Source organism: Argopecten irradians, chromosome 8, assembly GCF_041381155.1.
Source record: "Argopecten irradians isolate NY chromosome 8, Ai_NY, whole genome shotgun sequence".
Taxonomy (NCBI): Eukaryota; Metazoa; Mollusca; class Bivalvia; order Pectinida; family Pectinidae; genus Argopecten; species Argopecten irradians.
In genome coordinates this window covers 40,547,883-40,564,709 of record NC_091141.1, presented here as the reverse complement: position 1 = coordinate 40,564,709, position 16,827 = coordinate 40,547,883, and positions in this window count along the sequence as shown.

Genomic DNA, 16,827 nt, shown 5'->3' with positions numbered 1-16,827 from the left:
ATAAGATATCACTGCACCACAAGTCAATTTATTTAATTGTTAAAGTAAGTAAAATTACGGAAATCTATGCATAATCGGTACCTGAGTGAGTTATCTAAATTAAATTAAAAGCATTATTCTCAATATATTTTTGGTTTATGAAGTCATACACACATAAAAAACGGACGGACATTCGGTTTTATAGACGCTTAAAGAATCCTTTCATTTTGTGTATATGACTTCATAAATCCAACATATATTCAGATTAATGCTTAACTACATAGTCATGTGGGGTACACGTATATTACCCGTATATTAGCATAAAAGCTATTGTGGCATCATTTCTGCGTCGACATTGCGCTTGTGAATTTCACTATCAAATCGTTGAGTTCATCAGGGTGTTACTTTGCCATCGTCTTTCTTCTTAGTAACAAGCTCATTTTTCAAAGAAATTCCTTATATACATATATTTTAGGGACTTCTGATTCGGTTAATATGATATTTACATGATGTTGATCCCTTAAGACACTATACTAAAATTGACAGGGTGGTATTTTATTTTGCGAAATTCTTTCTCCGAGGGAAGTTTATCCATATAAGTATATGATTAGTATCCAAAATCTCCTGAAGCATAACTCAATATATTTTGGGTTGATGAGGTCATAGACAAAAATGCGAACGGACATTCTTCGCGTCTATGAAAAAGAATGTCCGTCCGTCCGTTTTTTTATGTTTATGACTTCATAAATCCAAACGATATTGAGAATAATGTTTTTAATTTATTTACATATATCCATATATGACCAACGGAAGATGAGCTGCGCTCAAATGAGCGTAATCAGATTATCGAATGCATACATGTACGTATCGAACCCGTTGCCAGACCGGACTACATACTGTACTTTTACTTCATGCTTCGACAAGATGTCGTTTCACATGATAATCTACGTAATGGTTAAACCACATGTTGGTGTAGAATAGGTCAGACGAAACTGGTATATTCTACACCAACGAATGCTCTATACTGCGTTAAAAATCCACACCCATTTTGGGACCTCTTCAGGTATTGCAGACTATTCAACTATCAAACAGATGGATAGGAATTGGGTGCACAGGTAAAAATCTTGCTTTTTCAATGGTTGAATAAGCACAGAGGTTAGGTATATACATATATGACCTTCAAACCAATGGTATGCATATGACTTCATTTGATAACTGTGATAGGGATAATGTTTTTATAACACCAAACAAATTCAAAGAGATACCAACTAAGTTGCTGAGAGCCAAATCAGCAAAAGCGATTTATAAAGTCTATTCCATATGATGGACGGGACAAATTCTTTAGAACTAGATTTGAAAAATAAAACCTGACGCAAAGTTAACATGAGCTGTTATTTTTTCAACAACTGGATCAATTTACGCCAGGCATATGTTGGAAGGGATAAGAATCGATCATGGGGAATTGCTATCCATGGATCCCGAAACTTTTGCATTGTTCTTTGGGAGGACTTGTCTATTTTTCTTCTAAATCCGCAAAGAAAAAGGAGATGAATATCGCGGTGATACTCTGTACGATATCATCATTGCAATCCAGCATTACCTACGTGAAAATAGCAAGTTTGATACATTGCTAGATGATGGAGAACTCGAAGGAATGCGCTGCAAACTTGATAAGAAAATAAAAGATTTGACAGCAAAAGGTGTTGGCATAGACAAAACAGCAATCACATGTGTTATCAGTAGATGAATTATTGCTTCCAAACGTTAACTAAATAATCGCTGAATCTATTTTGATGAATAAGACGATTTATGAAGTCCCTAGATTTAATAAAACATATATTGAATATCAGTACCCGCTGTTTTTTTAAACTCTCGTTTCGGCGATCGTAACTTCCGGAATTTATACATTGGCGTTCGACCAATGTGATAAGGTCAAAGTAATGGTGTACCATATTTTATACTTGTATCACAAAGTGAACGATTCGGCCAAAATGAGGCAGAGCCTCTGGACTATATCATTAAGGCCATTCTTGTTGATGGATGCCATATGCACAACTAGGGTCCTAGGGGAAACCTACATGTACCTATACCTTTGTACTTTCAGAGAAATAGGGGTAACAATTTTCAACTGCCAAAATCCAAAATGTTTGCCTGTCAGCCATCATGTTAACCGATTGGCCTCAAAATGCAATATGTACGGGCACTAGGGTCACTACCTATGAAATTTGAGACAGATCTTTTAAGACTTTTGGAGAAATAGTGGTAAGCAAAAAAAACGGACAGGCAGACAGACAGACAGATAGACGGACGGACAACCTGATTTCTACAGTATAAGACATCCGTATCACGTTATCAAGTTATTCATAAAAAGTATTTAAAAGCGATAAATGTATCTACGCAAACATCAGCTTGAACGGAACTCGGGTCAGGTTCCTAGATCCGTATGATTTTAAACGAACCTCGGGTCTGGTTGTCGACTCCTTGTAAAGAAATCTACACAATATTGATTTTATTTGATTACGTGTTCCTGAATTTCCGAAGACGACGTTTATTAATATTCATAAAAATCTTTAAGATTAACTTTTACGCAAGAGTCGGGTCTAAACGGGCCTCGGGTCTGGTTCCTAGTTCCGATCAAGTTAAACGGAACTGGGGCCTGGGTGTCAGATCCGTTTAAGGAAATCAACTGTGTTATAGAGATTAATTCTGTATTGTATTATTCATTAAAGCTCTAAGTTCGATTCCTGCATTACATTGTGTAATTGAACATCTTATCAGAGGTAGAAATCCTTATAAACTTAACTCGGCTCGTTGACCAGTATTTGTGTTAAGCGGAACTCGGGTCTGGTTCCTAGTTCCGTTTATTAAATGGACCTAGCAACTAACTTCAGCCCTCCACATAAGGCTTACATCTTGTGTTGTAGCTTCTGTGTATAAGGCATCAAACATTACACATTTCACTGTCCATTTGAATGATTTTCAAATGCATCAAAACTGATGGTTATTACTAAATGAAGAAAAAACAATATGTCATTGTATTCCTCAGTTATGGCATTACATGTAATACTAGTATATGCTTCTACTTAAACCTTTTTCATATTTAATATAGACTGGTGCACAATTGGAGAGTTTTATCATGATCATATGAACGTTTGTTCTGTAGCTAAAAACCTGTAAGATACATGTATGTATACATTATAGTTTGAAATGGTGTAACATTAAATTAACTGTTGTGGGCGAACATAATCAGTTAAGTGCATAAGATCAAATTTTAAGTAAAAAATAACCGGTAGATTTACAAATAACGTTTCGTATTTCTTACAACTAATGTTAACATGCATGTTAATGTTTTCACGCATCGATATATAGATTGATATGTGCTCAAACGACCGTGCTTAGTCACATGACTTCAGAGACTCGATCTGACCATGGGTCAGAATTTTCCCTCCAAATCCATTGTTCAGAAGACCGGCGAGCTGACAACACACTTTTTGAGCTTCTGAATTACAACACTGTCACACTTCATAATCCAAAAGGCAAGTCCGTTCTGATCATTTCATGTATACGCTAAATATATTGTTTAATGTGTAAGTAATTATCTACACTATTTAGATTTATTTAAAGATTTTTTATGCTTTTCCGTATGTGAGTATGTGAAGTCATACTGGCAAAAACCGCAGGGACCTGGCTAGAATTTTATAACCGACGGTATATATATATACATATATCTACTCTCCCCTCTCTCCTCACAAAACATGTAAAACCACATGTACGTGTAGCACAGTGTTTTGTATTATTGTCATTTTTAATGAAATAGCTTGCATTTAAAACACATCTAAATACATCAGCGGTTATTAGTAATGTTGTCAGTCGACAGTACCACAGGGATTTGAGAATAAGTTACAGTTTATATGAGGTCTATATCAAAAATTGGTAAGAAAATAACATACTCTACATAGTAATATATATACATTATTAATATGTACGTGCATAATACTGTGTAGAGTATGATTTTACCGATTATTGATCTAAACCCCCAAAACGTCTAAAAATTGCATTATGGCACTCTGGTGGGTCCATAATTATATTAACTGCAACTAATTCCCAGATCCCTGTGGATAGTACCCGTGGACGTCACGTGATCGTGTTTTGCACTTTTCTTACCTGTCCACGCGTAGTTGCAATGTCTGTGACGTATTGTGGTGTTTACTGGCAGTAATAGTACTCATTGGACAACACTGGACCACGTGCACGGACACTACGTGTCTCATGCTTCTTTACTTCCCGCTTTTACTCTTTCCTATCTGTCACTTCCCCGGCACTTCTCGTCAGTCCGCCGGAGCAGGCACATCTACTAAGATTGTCCAATTCTTCAATTACTATATTATATAAAATATACGTCTTTTACTGGATATCCCGACACCACCTGTAGGGTGAGTACAGTATTGCGTCCAATACCTATTTTTTTAAAAGTAATTTATAAAAGGGCCCTAATTATTAACTGTAATTAGCGTTGATTAATTATTTCTGTTTACCTGTACAAGTTATCCGTTAGCACGATGTAACTCTCGGTATATACATGTACATGTATATATTTTGTCTTGTGCAGTGCATCTATAGTTTAATCTAATATCGTTTTGAATTGTGTTTTTGTCTAGTCCGTCCCCAGGCGTTTGCCTCTATAGACATTTTTTTCTATATACATGTATATACGTAATACTGTGTCACTATTATTTATATATAAATAGAGAAAGTTTATAGAACCAAACGCCTGTGCTACGTCCGGGTACACGTGTGTATTGTAAGTGTGTATACCAGGCTTGAACTTGCAATGGGGGGTTACTAAATTTACACTTCTAGGTATTGAATTTCATGTCGATCTTCACAAAATACCAAAATTGAACTATGATAAAAAAATAATTAAACTCAAAAATCTATTGCAGACATGGAACAGAAGGAAAATTTCACCAATTGGTAGAATCTGTATTATAAAATCTCTTTTGATCTCGCAATTAAATCATCTTTTTATCTCGCTTCCAAATCCAGATGAAGGTTTTGTAAAACAGCTCAACAGTATTCTTTTTAACTATCTATGGAATAGTGGTTCAGATAAAGTTAAGAGAGATGTAATTATACAAAGTTATATGGATGGAGGCTTAAAAATGATCAATCTCACAGCTTTTATAGATTCATTAAAAATTGGGTGGATAAGGAGAATATTTAGATCTAATGGTAAATGACGTATGATTCTAAACTCTAAAGTTAATTTTCATCATTTGGCGAATTTTGGAAGTGAATACCTTAGTAAGATTTTGACAAATTGTAGAAATGCTTTCTGGAAAGATGTTTTTACAGCATGGTACAAATTAAGATCAAAGGGGAACCAGTTAAAAGCAGAAGAATACTCTGTATTCAAAATTCCGATTTGGTACAACAAAAATATTATTGTTGGAAACAAAACTGTTTGTTACATATCTTGGTTTAGAAAGGGAATCATAACCATACAAGACTTATTAAAAAGTGTTTCTCCATATTCTTTCTTTACGTATGATGAATTCTGTAATATTTATGGTGCGATAAGTAATTATCTTCAGTATCATGGACTTATATCTAGCATTAAAAAGTATCTGAAAAATGTACATGTACCAAATGAAAAATTGTTTTACCCAATTATTCCTTTTAGCCTTGAATTAATATTGAAAAATAACCGTGGAGTCCAAGATTTTTACAGAGTTCTAGTTAAAAATGATACGGCTATAACTGGCCAGCATAAATGGAGAACCTCTTTTGACTATGCTCAAGAAATGTGGAAACAAATATACAATATACCCTTCATGTCTACTAATAATACTAAACTTCAATGGCTTCAGTTCAGAATTTCCCATCATATTCTAACAACTAATACATATCTTTGTAAAATTGGTCTTTCAAATAATCCTCACTGTATGTTATGTGCATTAGAAAGGGAGACAATCATACATCTTTTTTGGGAATGCTCTGAAGTTCAGAACTTTTTAGCCAATTTTGAAAACCTTTTGGATATTCTTTTTATTCCTTTTGCTATTAATAAAGAAACTATGCTTTTTGGGAAACTAGATCAAAATTGTATATATCATAGGATTGATAATGAAATTGTTCTTTATATTAAACATTATATTTACAAAACTAGATGCTTACATGGTTCATTAAATGTGACAGCTTTTTTAAACTCTATTAAAGAGTATTACTATATTCAAAAATATATAGCTTTTGGTAAAGGAGAAAAAGAAATTAATAGATTCAATAAAGATTGGCAAAAATGGTTAAAACTAGTGGAACTTGCAAACCCCTGACAGTTTGTCCATATTTTAAATTGAATTAAAATAGTTATTTATAATGTTTTTCCATGTGTCATGCTTGCACTATGTATACATTTGTATAGAGCTGTGAAGTGATATCCATTCTCTGTCCTTTCCCCTCCCCCCCCCCCTTTTTTTTTTTTTTTTTTTTTTTCTCTCTATCTCTTATGTTAATTGTTTATTAGTTTATATACCATCCCTCTTCATACCTTTATCCCCCTTTACCTTCTTCCCATCTCCCCATCTGTTTTTTTTTTCTTACCCCCTGCCCCTTTTTCATAAATAATAATAAAAAACAATGTAAACAATAATAATGTGTATGAGAGAAAAATGCCAGAATGGATGGAAATGGAAGTAATGTGTATATATATGTATGTGGCAAATGTAGTCTTTGTTAAAACATTGTTTGGAAAATAAAAAAAAAAAAAACAAAAAAAACAAAAAAAAAACAAAAAAAAAAAAAAAAAAAGTGTGTATACTTGGCGAGTTCGAATAAGTAGTATGTATACATGCATTATTCATCAATACAAGCATTTCGTAGGGTTGTAACCGAATTTGGTCAGAAACATCCTCTGGGGAAGGGGAACAAATTTGTTTAAATTTTGGCTTTCACTCCCTGGAGCAGAAGGAGCGAGTCCAATAGGAATATTAGTGTTAAATATTTAAATTCTTCAGAAAACAGAAATTGAACCTGTAATCAGGAACTTGGCTTTACAAACCAGGTGATCGATACAGCCACCTGGGCCTCTTGTTTCTTTTCTTTTTTTCCATTTAAGTATCATCTTATCATTACCATATTTATAAACATATATATGTAAATTACAAATACTCCTAAACATTACACTTTTACTCATTTCATACTTGCATCCAAACTTCAGATTTATATTGGTCAATAACAATATGTATTTTGAATACGAGTATGAAAGTAAGTAAAAGTGTATGTATATGAGTATATGTAATTACATGTTTACTTGCTTGGTTGATAAATCTTTATCCATCTTTCCATACTTTTTGTAGCTTTCATTCTTTATTCTTGTATGTTTTCATAATACATTCCACATCCATTTGCTTTCATTCTCTCGCTCATTCATCATGGATAGTCCTGCGTTTGAGTATACGTAACAGTCCTGTAATTTGCGGGATAATTTTGCTACGCAAATGCAGGATTATGTGAAATGAAAATGGATACAGGACTGTTTCTAAAATGCAGGACTATCTATCCTGCATATACGGGAGTGTCCCCAACATGTTTAAGATGGAAAAATTAAGAACCATTTCTTCATGGTTTAAAGTGATAATTCTTTTGTATTGCCACTGTACCTTTTGAAATACCTTTTTTGTATCGCTAGCAACGATATAGTACCGAAGGTATTTGGAGTTACTTTTCCGGTGGCGTTGTCGTCAACATTTCATTTTAAAGTTTTGCGTTTAGCTCTGTTTCTCAAAAACTTTAAATCCAATCCTTACCAAACTTTAAAAATAGCTGAAGGACATCAATAACTAATTGCTGCAGGATTCATTTCAAGGTGGTGGATTCAGGGGCTGTAAAACTTGGGAATGCTTAACTATACTAAGGTTTTTTTCTTAAAAAATTATGAAAACAAAAAAAAAACCTAAATCTTGGAATATAGCTAAAGGCCATCATTATCATCTCAACATAAGTATTTGTTGTAGGATTCATTTCAGCCAGTGAGATTCAGATACTATATGACATAATTATGCTGCATTTCACTTTTCCTTCATTTTGTTTTACTTTCCAAATGTTTTTAGATATGTCATTATATGCAATAAATCAACAATACGGTATGGGCGATACTTATAATTACGCGTAGTTCTTGTTTTGCTAAGAATTAAGTGTCTTTTTATGATGACATCTAATCTATTATGTTATAACAAATGTCTTGCTATCTATACAGGTGTTCCTGCTGGAGATGTATTGTCTCCCCTTGATTGGCGAATGGTGGGATCTAGCTGACCTCTCCTCTCAGCAGGCCTGGGCTTTCTGGCATTCTCCTGTTGATGTTCAGGTAACTATGATTCCTTTTCCTAACTGTTTCTAACTTCCTAACTTTAAAAAAAGACCTCCTCCCCACTTTAGTTGTTTCTTTTCAACTGAATCTAACTACCTTAAGTTACACTAAAATCATATACATGTTTATCATGATTTTAAAGATGCTCCACCGCTGACAAATGGTATTTTTTTACTATAAAAAAAACAGGAACAGACGATTTAGTATTTTTCTCCAGTTAAAAAAGTTACTTACTTTACACCATTACCACCATAGAAAAGTTTGAGCTTATAATTTTACTTCAAGTTAGAAATATGAAAAATAATTAATTGCATCCCGAAAAAATTCCGTGACACTATATCCTTTATGAAATGAAGTACTGATTGCGCATGCACCAAAGGCGAAATAAATTTGTTATATTATTTTTTGTGTTAATTAGGCATATATATACACAATTAAACACCAATTATTGTTCAAATGATTAACATCATTTATGCTCTGTCGGCGGTGGAGCATCTTTAATTACTATAAGTGTTATTTACAAAACCTTGATTATAACGATATCAATTTAGAGGGAGGGGGGTCAAAATAATATGGACATGGTGATATGCCCCCACCCTTCCCCACTCTAATTATTTCTTTTCAGCTGTCATCTAACTGCCCTACGATATACTAAAATCCTATACATGTATATTATGATTTTAGTTAATATTTAAGTCATTACCGGATGGTTGTTCTACAGGGTACCTGTATCCTGCCAGTAACATACCGCTTTCCTTCCTAACCTTATTCTTGTAGGAATCATTTCAGGGTGTGGGATTCAGAGGCTGTGAAACTTGATGTTCTCAGATGTTATGTTATCAACAATGCGATACGGACGATACTTATAATTACGCTTAATTCTTGTTTATTTGTTGATCTTAGAAATCACAATGAAACAGTTTGAAACTTCAAATGCATATATTTTTTGTCATTTGTTACAACTAAAGGGAGGTAATTTGCTTATTTTGCCTTCTCTGCAATTTGCTATAGTAAAATATGGTATGCTTGATTGGTCATTTTACTCTTGAACAGCAAGCCGGAAACAGCTAAACTATTGTCTCTAAATTTATTTAAATAGATCCACTTAATTTTGCTTTGCTGATTACCCAGTATCCTTGGAAACTTATAGCAAAAGTGTTCATTTTGGAATTTTTCTTATGATTTCTCAGTTTTCAGATAATTAAGGCTATGATAAGTATTTTTTTGTAATAGAAAGAGTGTTCGGCTAAGCCGATATTGTCAGATGTTGCCATTTTCTATATTAATTAACTATATATTTCAGTTTTCCGAAGATCATGTGACGACAGGAAGGGCAACCTGGGAAGCATTTTTGGATGACGACGTATGGTTCACCTCCATGAATGGTAAAATGGAGTCGTAAAAAACTACCAACTGCATTTAGTCAAGTATACCCTAACTGTGACAATACCGGTATACATGTAAAGTTAATGATGAATTTTCATCAATTGCTCGCAAATATCTCATGCGACAGCGCGATAATATGCCATACGACATTGCGATAATGTACCATGCGACAATGTGTTTGCTGCATAGCGCATTGTTACACTGTTACATTGTCGCCAATGCGACAGTGCGACAAATCCTGAATCATCACTATATAATTCCGAAATATCTAACTTCCGATTAATCAAAAGTAAGGAGAAGTTGGCCATATTGATTGACGTTTCAAAGTGTATGTAAGCAAATCATATATATTGCCATTACAATACGTGTATATTTTCTTCTCTCGCAAATGGTAATCACGAGAGATGGTAGTTGTTGGGGTCTAAATATTTCAGTTTTCCGCGACCCATGTGACGACCGGAAGAACAACATGGTAAGAATCCTTGGATGTCAACGGATGGTTCACCTCCATGAATGGTAAACTGGAGTCGTGAAAATCTACCAACCGCATTAGGTATGTATTCTGTGTGACAATACCCAGTGTACTTGGCAAGTTAATGTATTTTCATCAATTTGTGCGCAAATGTGTCATGCGACATCGCGATAATGTGCCATGCGACATTGTGACAATGTGCCATGCGACATTGCGACAATGTGCCATGCAACAACATGTTTGCTGCATAGCGCATTGTTACACTGTTACATGGTCGCCAATGCGTCAGTGCGACAAATTCTGAATCATCACTGTATAAATCCGAAATATCTAACTTCCGATTAATCAAAAGCAAGGAAAAGTTGGCCATATTGATTGACGTTTCAAAGTGTATGTAAGCAAATCATATATATTGCAATTACAATACCTATATTTTTTTCTCTCGCAAATGGTAATCACGAGAGATGGCAGTTGTTGGAGTCTATATATTTCAGTTTTCCGAGACCCATGTGACGACAGGAAGGGCAACATAGTAAGCATCCTTGGATGACGACGGATGGTTCACCTCCATGAATGGTAAACTGGAGTCGTGAAAATCTACCAACCGCATTAGGTATGTATTCTCTAACTGTGACAATGCCCAGTGTACCTGGCAAGTTAATGAATTTTCATCAATTTGCGCACAAATATGCCAATTAGCGCGCAAATATGCCATGCGACATCGCGATAATGTGCCATGCGACATTGCTATAATGTACCATGCGACAATGTGTTTGCTGCATAGCGCATTGTTACACTGTTACATTGTCGCCAATGCGACAGTGCGACAAATCCTGAATCATCACTGTATAAATCCGAAATATCTAACTTCCGATTAATCAAAAGCAAGGAGAAGTTGGCCATATTGATTGACGTTTCAAAGTGTATGTAAGCAAATCATATATATTGCCATTACAATACGTGTATATTTTCTTCTATCGCAAATGGTAATCACGAGAGATGGCAGTTGTTGGGGTCTAAGTATTTCAGTTTTCCGAGACCCATGTGACGACCGGAAGAACAACATGGTAAGAATCCCTAGATGTCAACGGATGGTTCACCTCCATGAATGGTAAACTGGACTCTTGAAAATCTACCAACCGCATTAGGTATGTATTCTCTGTGACAATACCCAGTGTACCTGGCAAGTTAATGTATTTTCATCAATTTGTGCGCAAATGTGCCATGCGACATCGCGATAATGTGCCATGCGACATTGTGACAATGTGCCATGCGACATTGCGACAATGTGCCATGCAACAACATGTTTGCTGCATAGCGCATTGTCACACTGTTACATGGTCGCCAATGCGTCAGTGCGACAAATTCTGAATCATCACTGTATAAATCCGAAATATCTAACTTTCCATTAATCAAAAGCAAGGAGAAGTTGGCCATATTGATTGACGTTTCAAAGTGTATGTAAGCAAAACATATGTATTGCCATTACAATACGTGTATATTTTCTTCTCTCGCAAATGGTAATCACGAGAGATGGCAGTTGTTGGGGTCTATCTATTTCAGTTTTCCGAGACCCATGTGACGACAGGAAGGGCAACATGGTAAGCATCTTTGGATGACGACGGATTGTTCGCCCCCATGAATGGTCAACTGGAGTCGTGAAAAACTACCAACTGCATTTAGGTAAGTATACTGTAACTGTGACAATACCTGGTATACCTGGCAAGTTAATGCATTTTTGCGCAAATGTGCCATGCGATAGTGCAATAATGTGCCATACGACATTGCGATAATGTGTCATGCGGCAATGTGTTTGCTGCATAGCGCACTGTTACATTGTCGTCAATGCGACAGTGCGACAAATCCTCAATAATCACCATATAAATCCTAAATATCTATCTTCTGATTAACCAAATGCAATGAAAAGTTGGCCATAATGATTGACGTTTCAAAATATATGTAAGCAAATCATATATTGCCATTACAATAATTAAATATTTTCTTCTCTCGCAAATCTAAACCAGGAGAGGTGGCCGTTGTTGGGGTCTATATATTTCAGGATTCCGGGACCCATGTGACGACAGGAAGGGCAACATGGTAAGCATCCTTGGATGACGACGTACGGTTCACCTCCATGAATGGTAAAATGGAGTCGTGAAAAACTACCAACTGTATTTAGTTAAGTATATCCTAACTGTGACAATACCCGGTATACCTGCCAAGATAATGTATTTTCACCAATTTGTGCTAAAATGAGCCATGCTACAGTACGATAATGTGCCATGCGACATTTCGATAATGTGCCATGCGACAATGTGTTTGCCGCATGGCGCATTATTGCACTGTTACATTGTCGTTAATACGACAGTGCGGCAAATCCTAAATAATCGCCATATAAATCCGAAATATATCAGTTCCGATTAATCAAATGCAAGGAAAAGTTGGCCAAATTAATTGACGTTTCAAAATATATGTAAGCAAATCATATATTGCCATTACAATACTTATATATATTTTCCTCTCTCGCAAATGGTAACCACGAGAGGTGGCAGTTGGTTGGGGTCTATATATTTCAGGTTTCCGGGACCCATGTGACGACAGGAAGGGCAACATGGTAAGCATCCTTGGATGACAACGTATGGTTCACCTCCATGAATGGAAAAATGGAGTCGTGAAAAACTACTAACTGTTTTTAGTTCAGTATACTCTGTGACAATACCCGTTATACCTGCCAAGTTAATATACTTTCATCAATTTTTGCATAGATGTGCCATCCGAAAGCGCGATTATGTGCCATACGACATTGCGATAATGTGCTATGCGACAATGTGTTTGCCACATGGCGCATTGTTGCACTGGTACATTGTCGCAAATGCGACCATGCGACAAATCCTAAATAATCGCCATATAATTCCGAAATATCTAACTTCCTATTAACCAAATGCAAGGAAAAGTTGGCCATATTGATTGACGTTTCAAAGTGTATGAAAGCAAATCATATATATTGCCATTACAATAAATACATATTTTCTTCTCTCGCAAATCTTAACAAGGAGAGGTGGCCGTTGTTGGGGTCTATATATTTCAGGTTTCCGGGACCCATGTGACGACAGGAATGGCAACATGGTAAGCATCTTTGGATGACGACCTATGGTTCAACTCCACGAATGGTAAAATGGAGTCGTGAAAAACTACTAACTGTATTTAGTTAAGTATACTCAGTGACAATATCCGGTATACCTGCCAAGATAATGTATTTTTATCAATTGGTGCTCAAATGTGCCATGCGACAGCGCGATAGTGTGCCATGCGACATTGCGATAATGTGCCATGCGACAATGTGTTTGCCGCATGGCTCATTGTTGCACTGTTACATTGTTGCTAATGCGACAGTGCGACAAATCCTAAATAATCACCACCTAATTCCGAATATCTAACTTCTAAATAATCAAAAGCAAGGGAAAGTCGACCATATTGATTGACGTTTCAAAATACATAGAAGCAATGGATGACAACGTATGGTACCTTCATGAATGGTCAACTGGAGTCATAAAAACTACCAACGGCATTTAGTTAAGTATACTCTAACTATGACATTGCGACAGTGCGACAAATCAATTACCATAGAAGTCAGAAAAAAATCTTACTTTCCACTAATCAAATGCAAGTCGGCCATGTCGATTGAGGTTTGGAAATAAGCACATCATATATATTGTCATTAAATAATTATATATTTTCTTCTCTCGCAAATGATAACCACGAAACGTGGCCGTTGTTGGAGACTATATGTTTCAGTTTTCCGAGACTCATGTGACGACCGGGAGAACAACATGGTAAGAATCTCTGGATGTCAATGAATGGTTCACCTCTATGAATGGTAAACTGGAGTCATGAAAATCTACCCACAACATTACATGTAGGTAAGAATTCTCTAACTGTGATAACATCCGGTTTACCTGCCAAGTTAATGTATTTTCATCAATTTGTGCGCAAATGTGCCATGCGACAGCGCGATAATTTGCCATACGACAATGTGTTTGCCGCATGATGCATTGTTACATTGTCGCTAATCTGACAGTTCGACACATCCTAAATAATCACCATATAATTCCGAAATATCTAACTTTGGATTAAATAAAAGCAAAGGAAAGTCAGTCATATTGATTGACGTTTCAAAAGACTACATGTTTCAGTTTCCGGAGACCCATGTGATGACAGAAATGGCAACATGGTAAGCATCCTTGGATGACGACGGATGGTTCACCTCCATGAATGGTCAACTAAAGTCGTGAAAAACTATCAACTGCATTTAGGTAACTAGTCTCTTACTGTAGCAATACCGGTATATAGCAGAAATTAAAATTCCAATACTCACCTATGATGTAAATTGTAAATCGGCTGCATGTGATATGTGAACTTGATCGGTCACGTGGTTTGTCCAGGACAGGGCTTCACCTTCGGACAGTCAACCGCGGAGTAATTCTGAAAACATGAAATGTTGAGCTTACACACTGTATTGATTGATTGAAAATTATGTATAAGATATTGAAATAGTTTTAATGGTTTTATTATTGGTTATATCATTAAACTTTCTTGATGTAATGAAAATATAGGAAAAGTCCCAAGCCAAGTGGAGATAATCCATTACATAATCAGGTATCCCTATAATAAAGAAAATGTCAAGATTTTGGAAGAAAACCAGATATTCCAAACCTTGTACATAAGTCTATATGAGTCTATGTTTCAGTTTTCCGATACCCGAGTGACAACAGGAAGAGCAACATGGTAAGCATACTTCGATGATGACGGACGGATATGAACCCATGAATGGTACACTGGAGTCATGGAAAACTACAAATCTACAAAACTGCATTTGGAAAAAGGATATTCAGTATACCTGCAAAGTTTAATTGTAATGAAACTGATGCATAGCGTATTGTCGCACTATGATTTTTTAATTTAATTGTAAAGAAACTGTTCTAAATAATGAATTTGTATCAATTTGTGCGACTAAACGCCATGCGGCAACTCGACAATGCGCTGTGCGACAATGTGTTTGTCGCATAGCGCATTGTCGCACTGTCGCATGGTATATTGTCGCACGGTCGCATGGCATATTGTCGCACTGTAGCATGACCCTTTGTCGTATTCATTGACGTTTTGAAATAAACACATCCTATATACTGTTATCGCCCTTATTATATGAATTTTTCCTTCGCAAATGGTAACCACGTAAGGTGGCCGTTATTGGAGACTGTTTCAGTTTTCCGAAACCTCATTGATAACAGGCAGAGCTACGTGGTAAGCATGCTTGGATGTGGACTCGTGGACAACCCTCATGTATGGTAAACTGGTGTCGTGAAAAGCTGTCAACTGTAAAAAGTAAATATACTTAACTTGCGTATAAAACGTAAATCAAATATACAGTCTAAGTTTAATTGTTAAGAAATTGTTCTAAATTATAAATTTGTATCAATTGGTTCGACTATGTGCCTTTCGACAACTCGACAATGCGCCGTGCGACAATGTGTTTGTCGCACAGCGGATTGTCGCACTGTCGAATGGTAATTTTTCGCACGGTCCCATGGCATACTGTCGCACTGTAGCATGACCCATTGTAGCATTCGTTGACATTTCGAAATAAACACATCCTATATACTGCTATCGCCCTAATTATATACCTCTTTCCTTCGCAAATGGTTACTACGTCAGGTGGCCGTTTTTGGAGACTATATGTTTCAGTTTTCTGAGAACTCGATGACGGCAGGAGGAGCTACGTGGTAAGCATGCTTGGATGTGGACTCGTGGACAACATCTATGAAGGGTAAACTGGAGTCGTGAAAAATCTATCTACTGCAAAAAGGAAGTATACTTAACTTTCGTGAAAAACGAAAATCCAGTATACATGCTAAGTTTAATTGTAATGAAATTGTTCTAAATAATGAATTTGTATCAATTTTTGGACTATACGCCATACGACAACTCGACAATGCGCCTGCGACAGTGTAATTGTCGCATAGCGCATTGTCGCACTGTCGCATGGTATATTGTCGCACGGTCGCATGGCATTTTGTCGTACTTTAGCAAGACCAATTGTCGTATTCATTGACGTTACGAAATAAACATATCATATATACTGCTATCGCCCTAATTATACGCCTCTTTCCCTCGCAAATGGTAACCACGTGAGGTGGCCGTTTTTGGAGACTATATGTTTCAGTTTTCTGAGACCGCAGTGACGACAGGAGGTGCTACGTGGTAAGCATGCTTGGATGTGGACTCGTGGACAACATCTATGAATGGTAAACTGGAGTCGTGAAAAACTATCTACTGCAAAAAGCAAGTATACTTAACTTTCGTGAAAAACGAAAATCCAGTATACATGCTAAGTTTAATTGTAATGAAATTATTCTAAACGAATTTGTATCATTTTTTGCGACTATAGCCATACGACAACTCGACAATGCGCCGTGCGACAGTGTGTTTGTCGCATAGCGCATTGTCGCACTGTCGCATGGTATATTGTCGCACGGTCGCATGGCATATTGTCGCACTGTAGCATGACCCATTGTCTTATTCATTGACGTTTCGAAATAAACACATCCGATATACAGCTATCGCC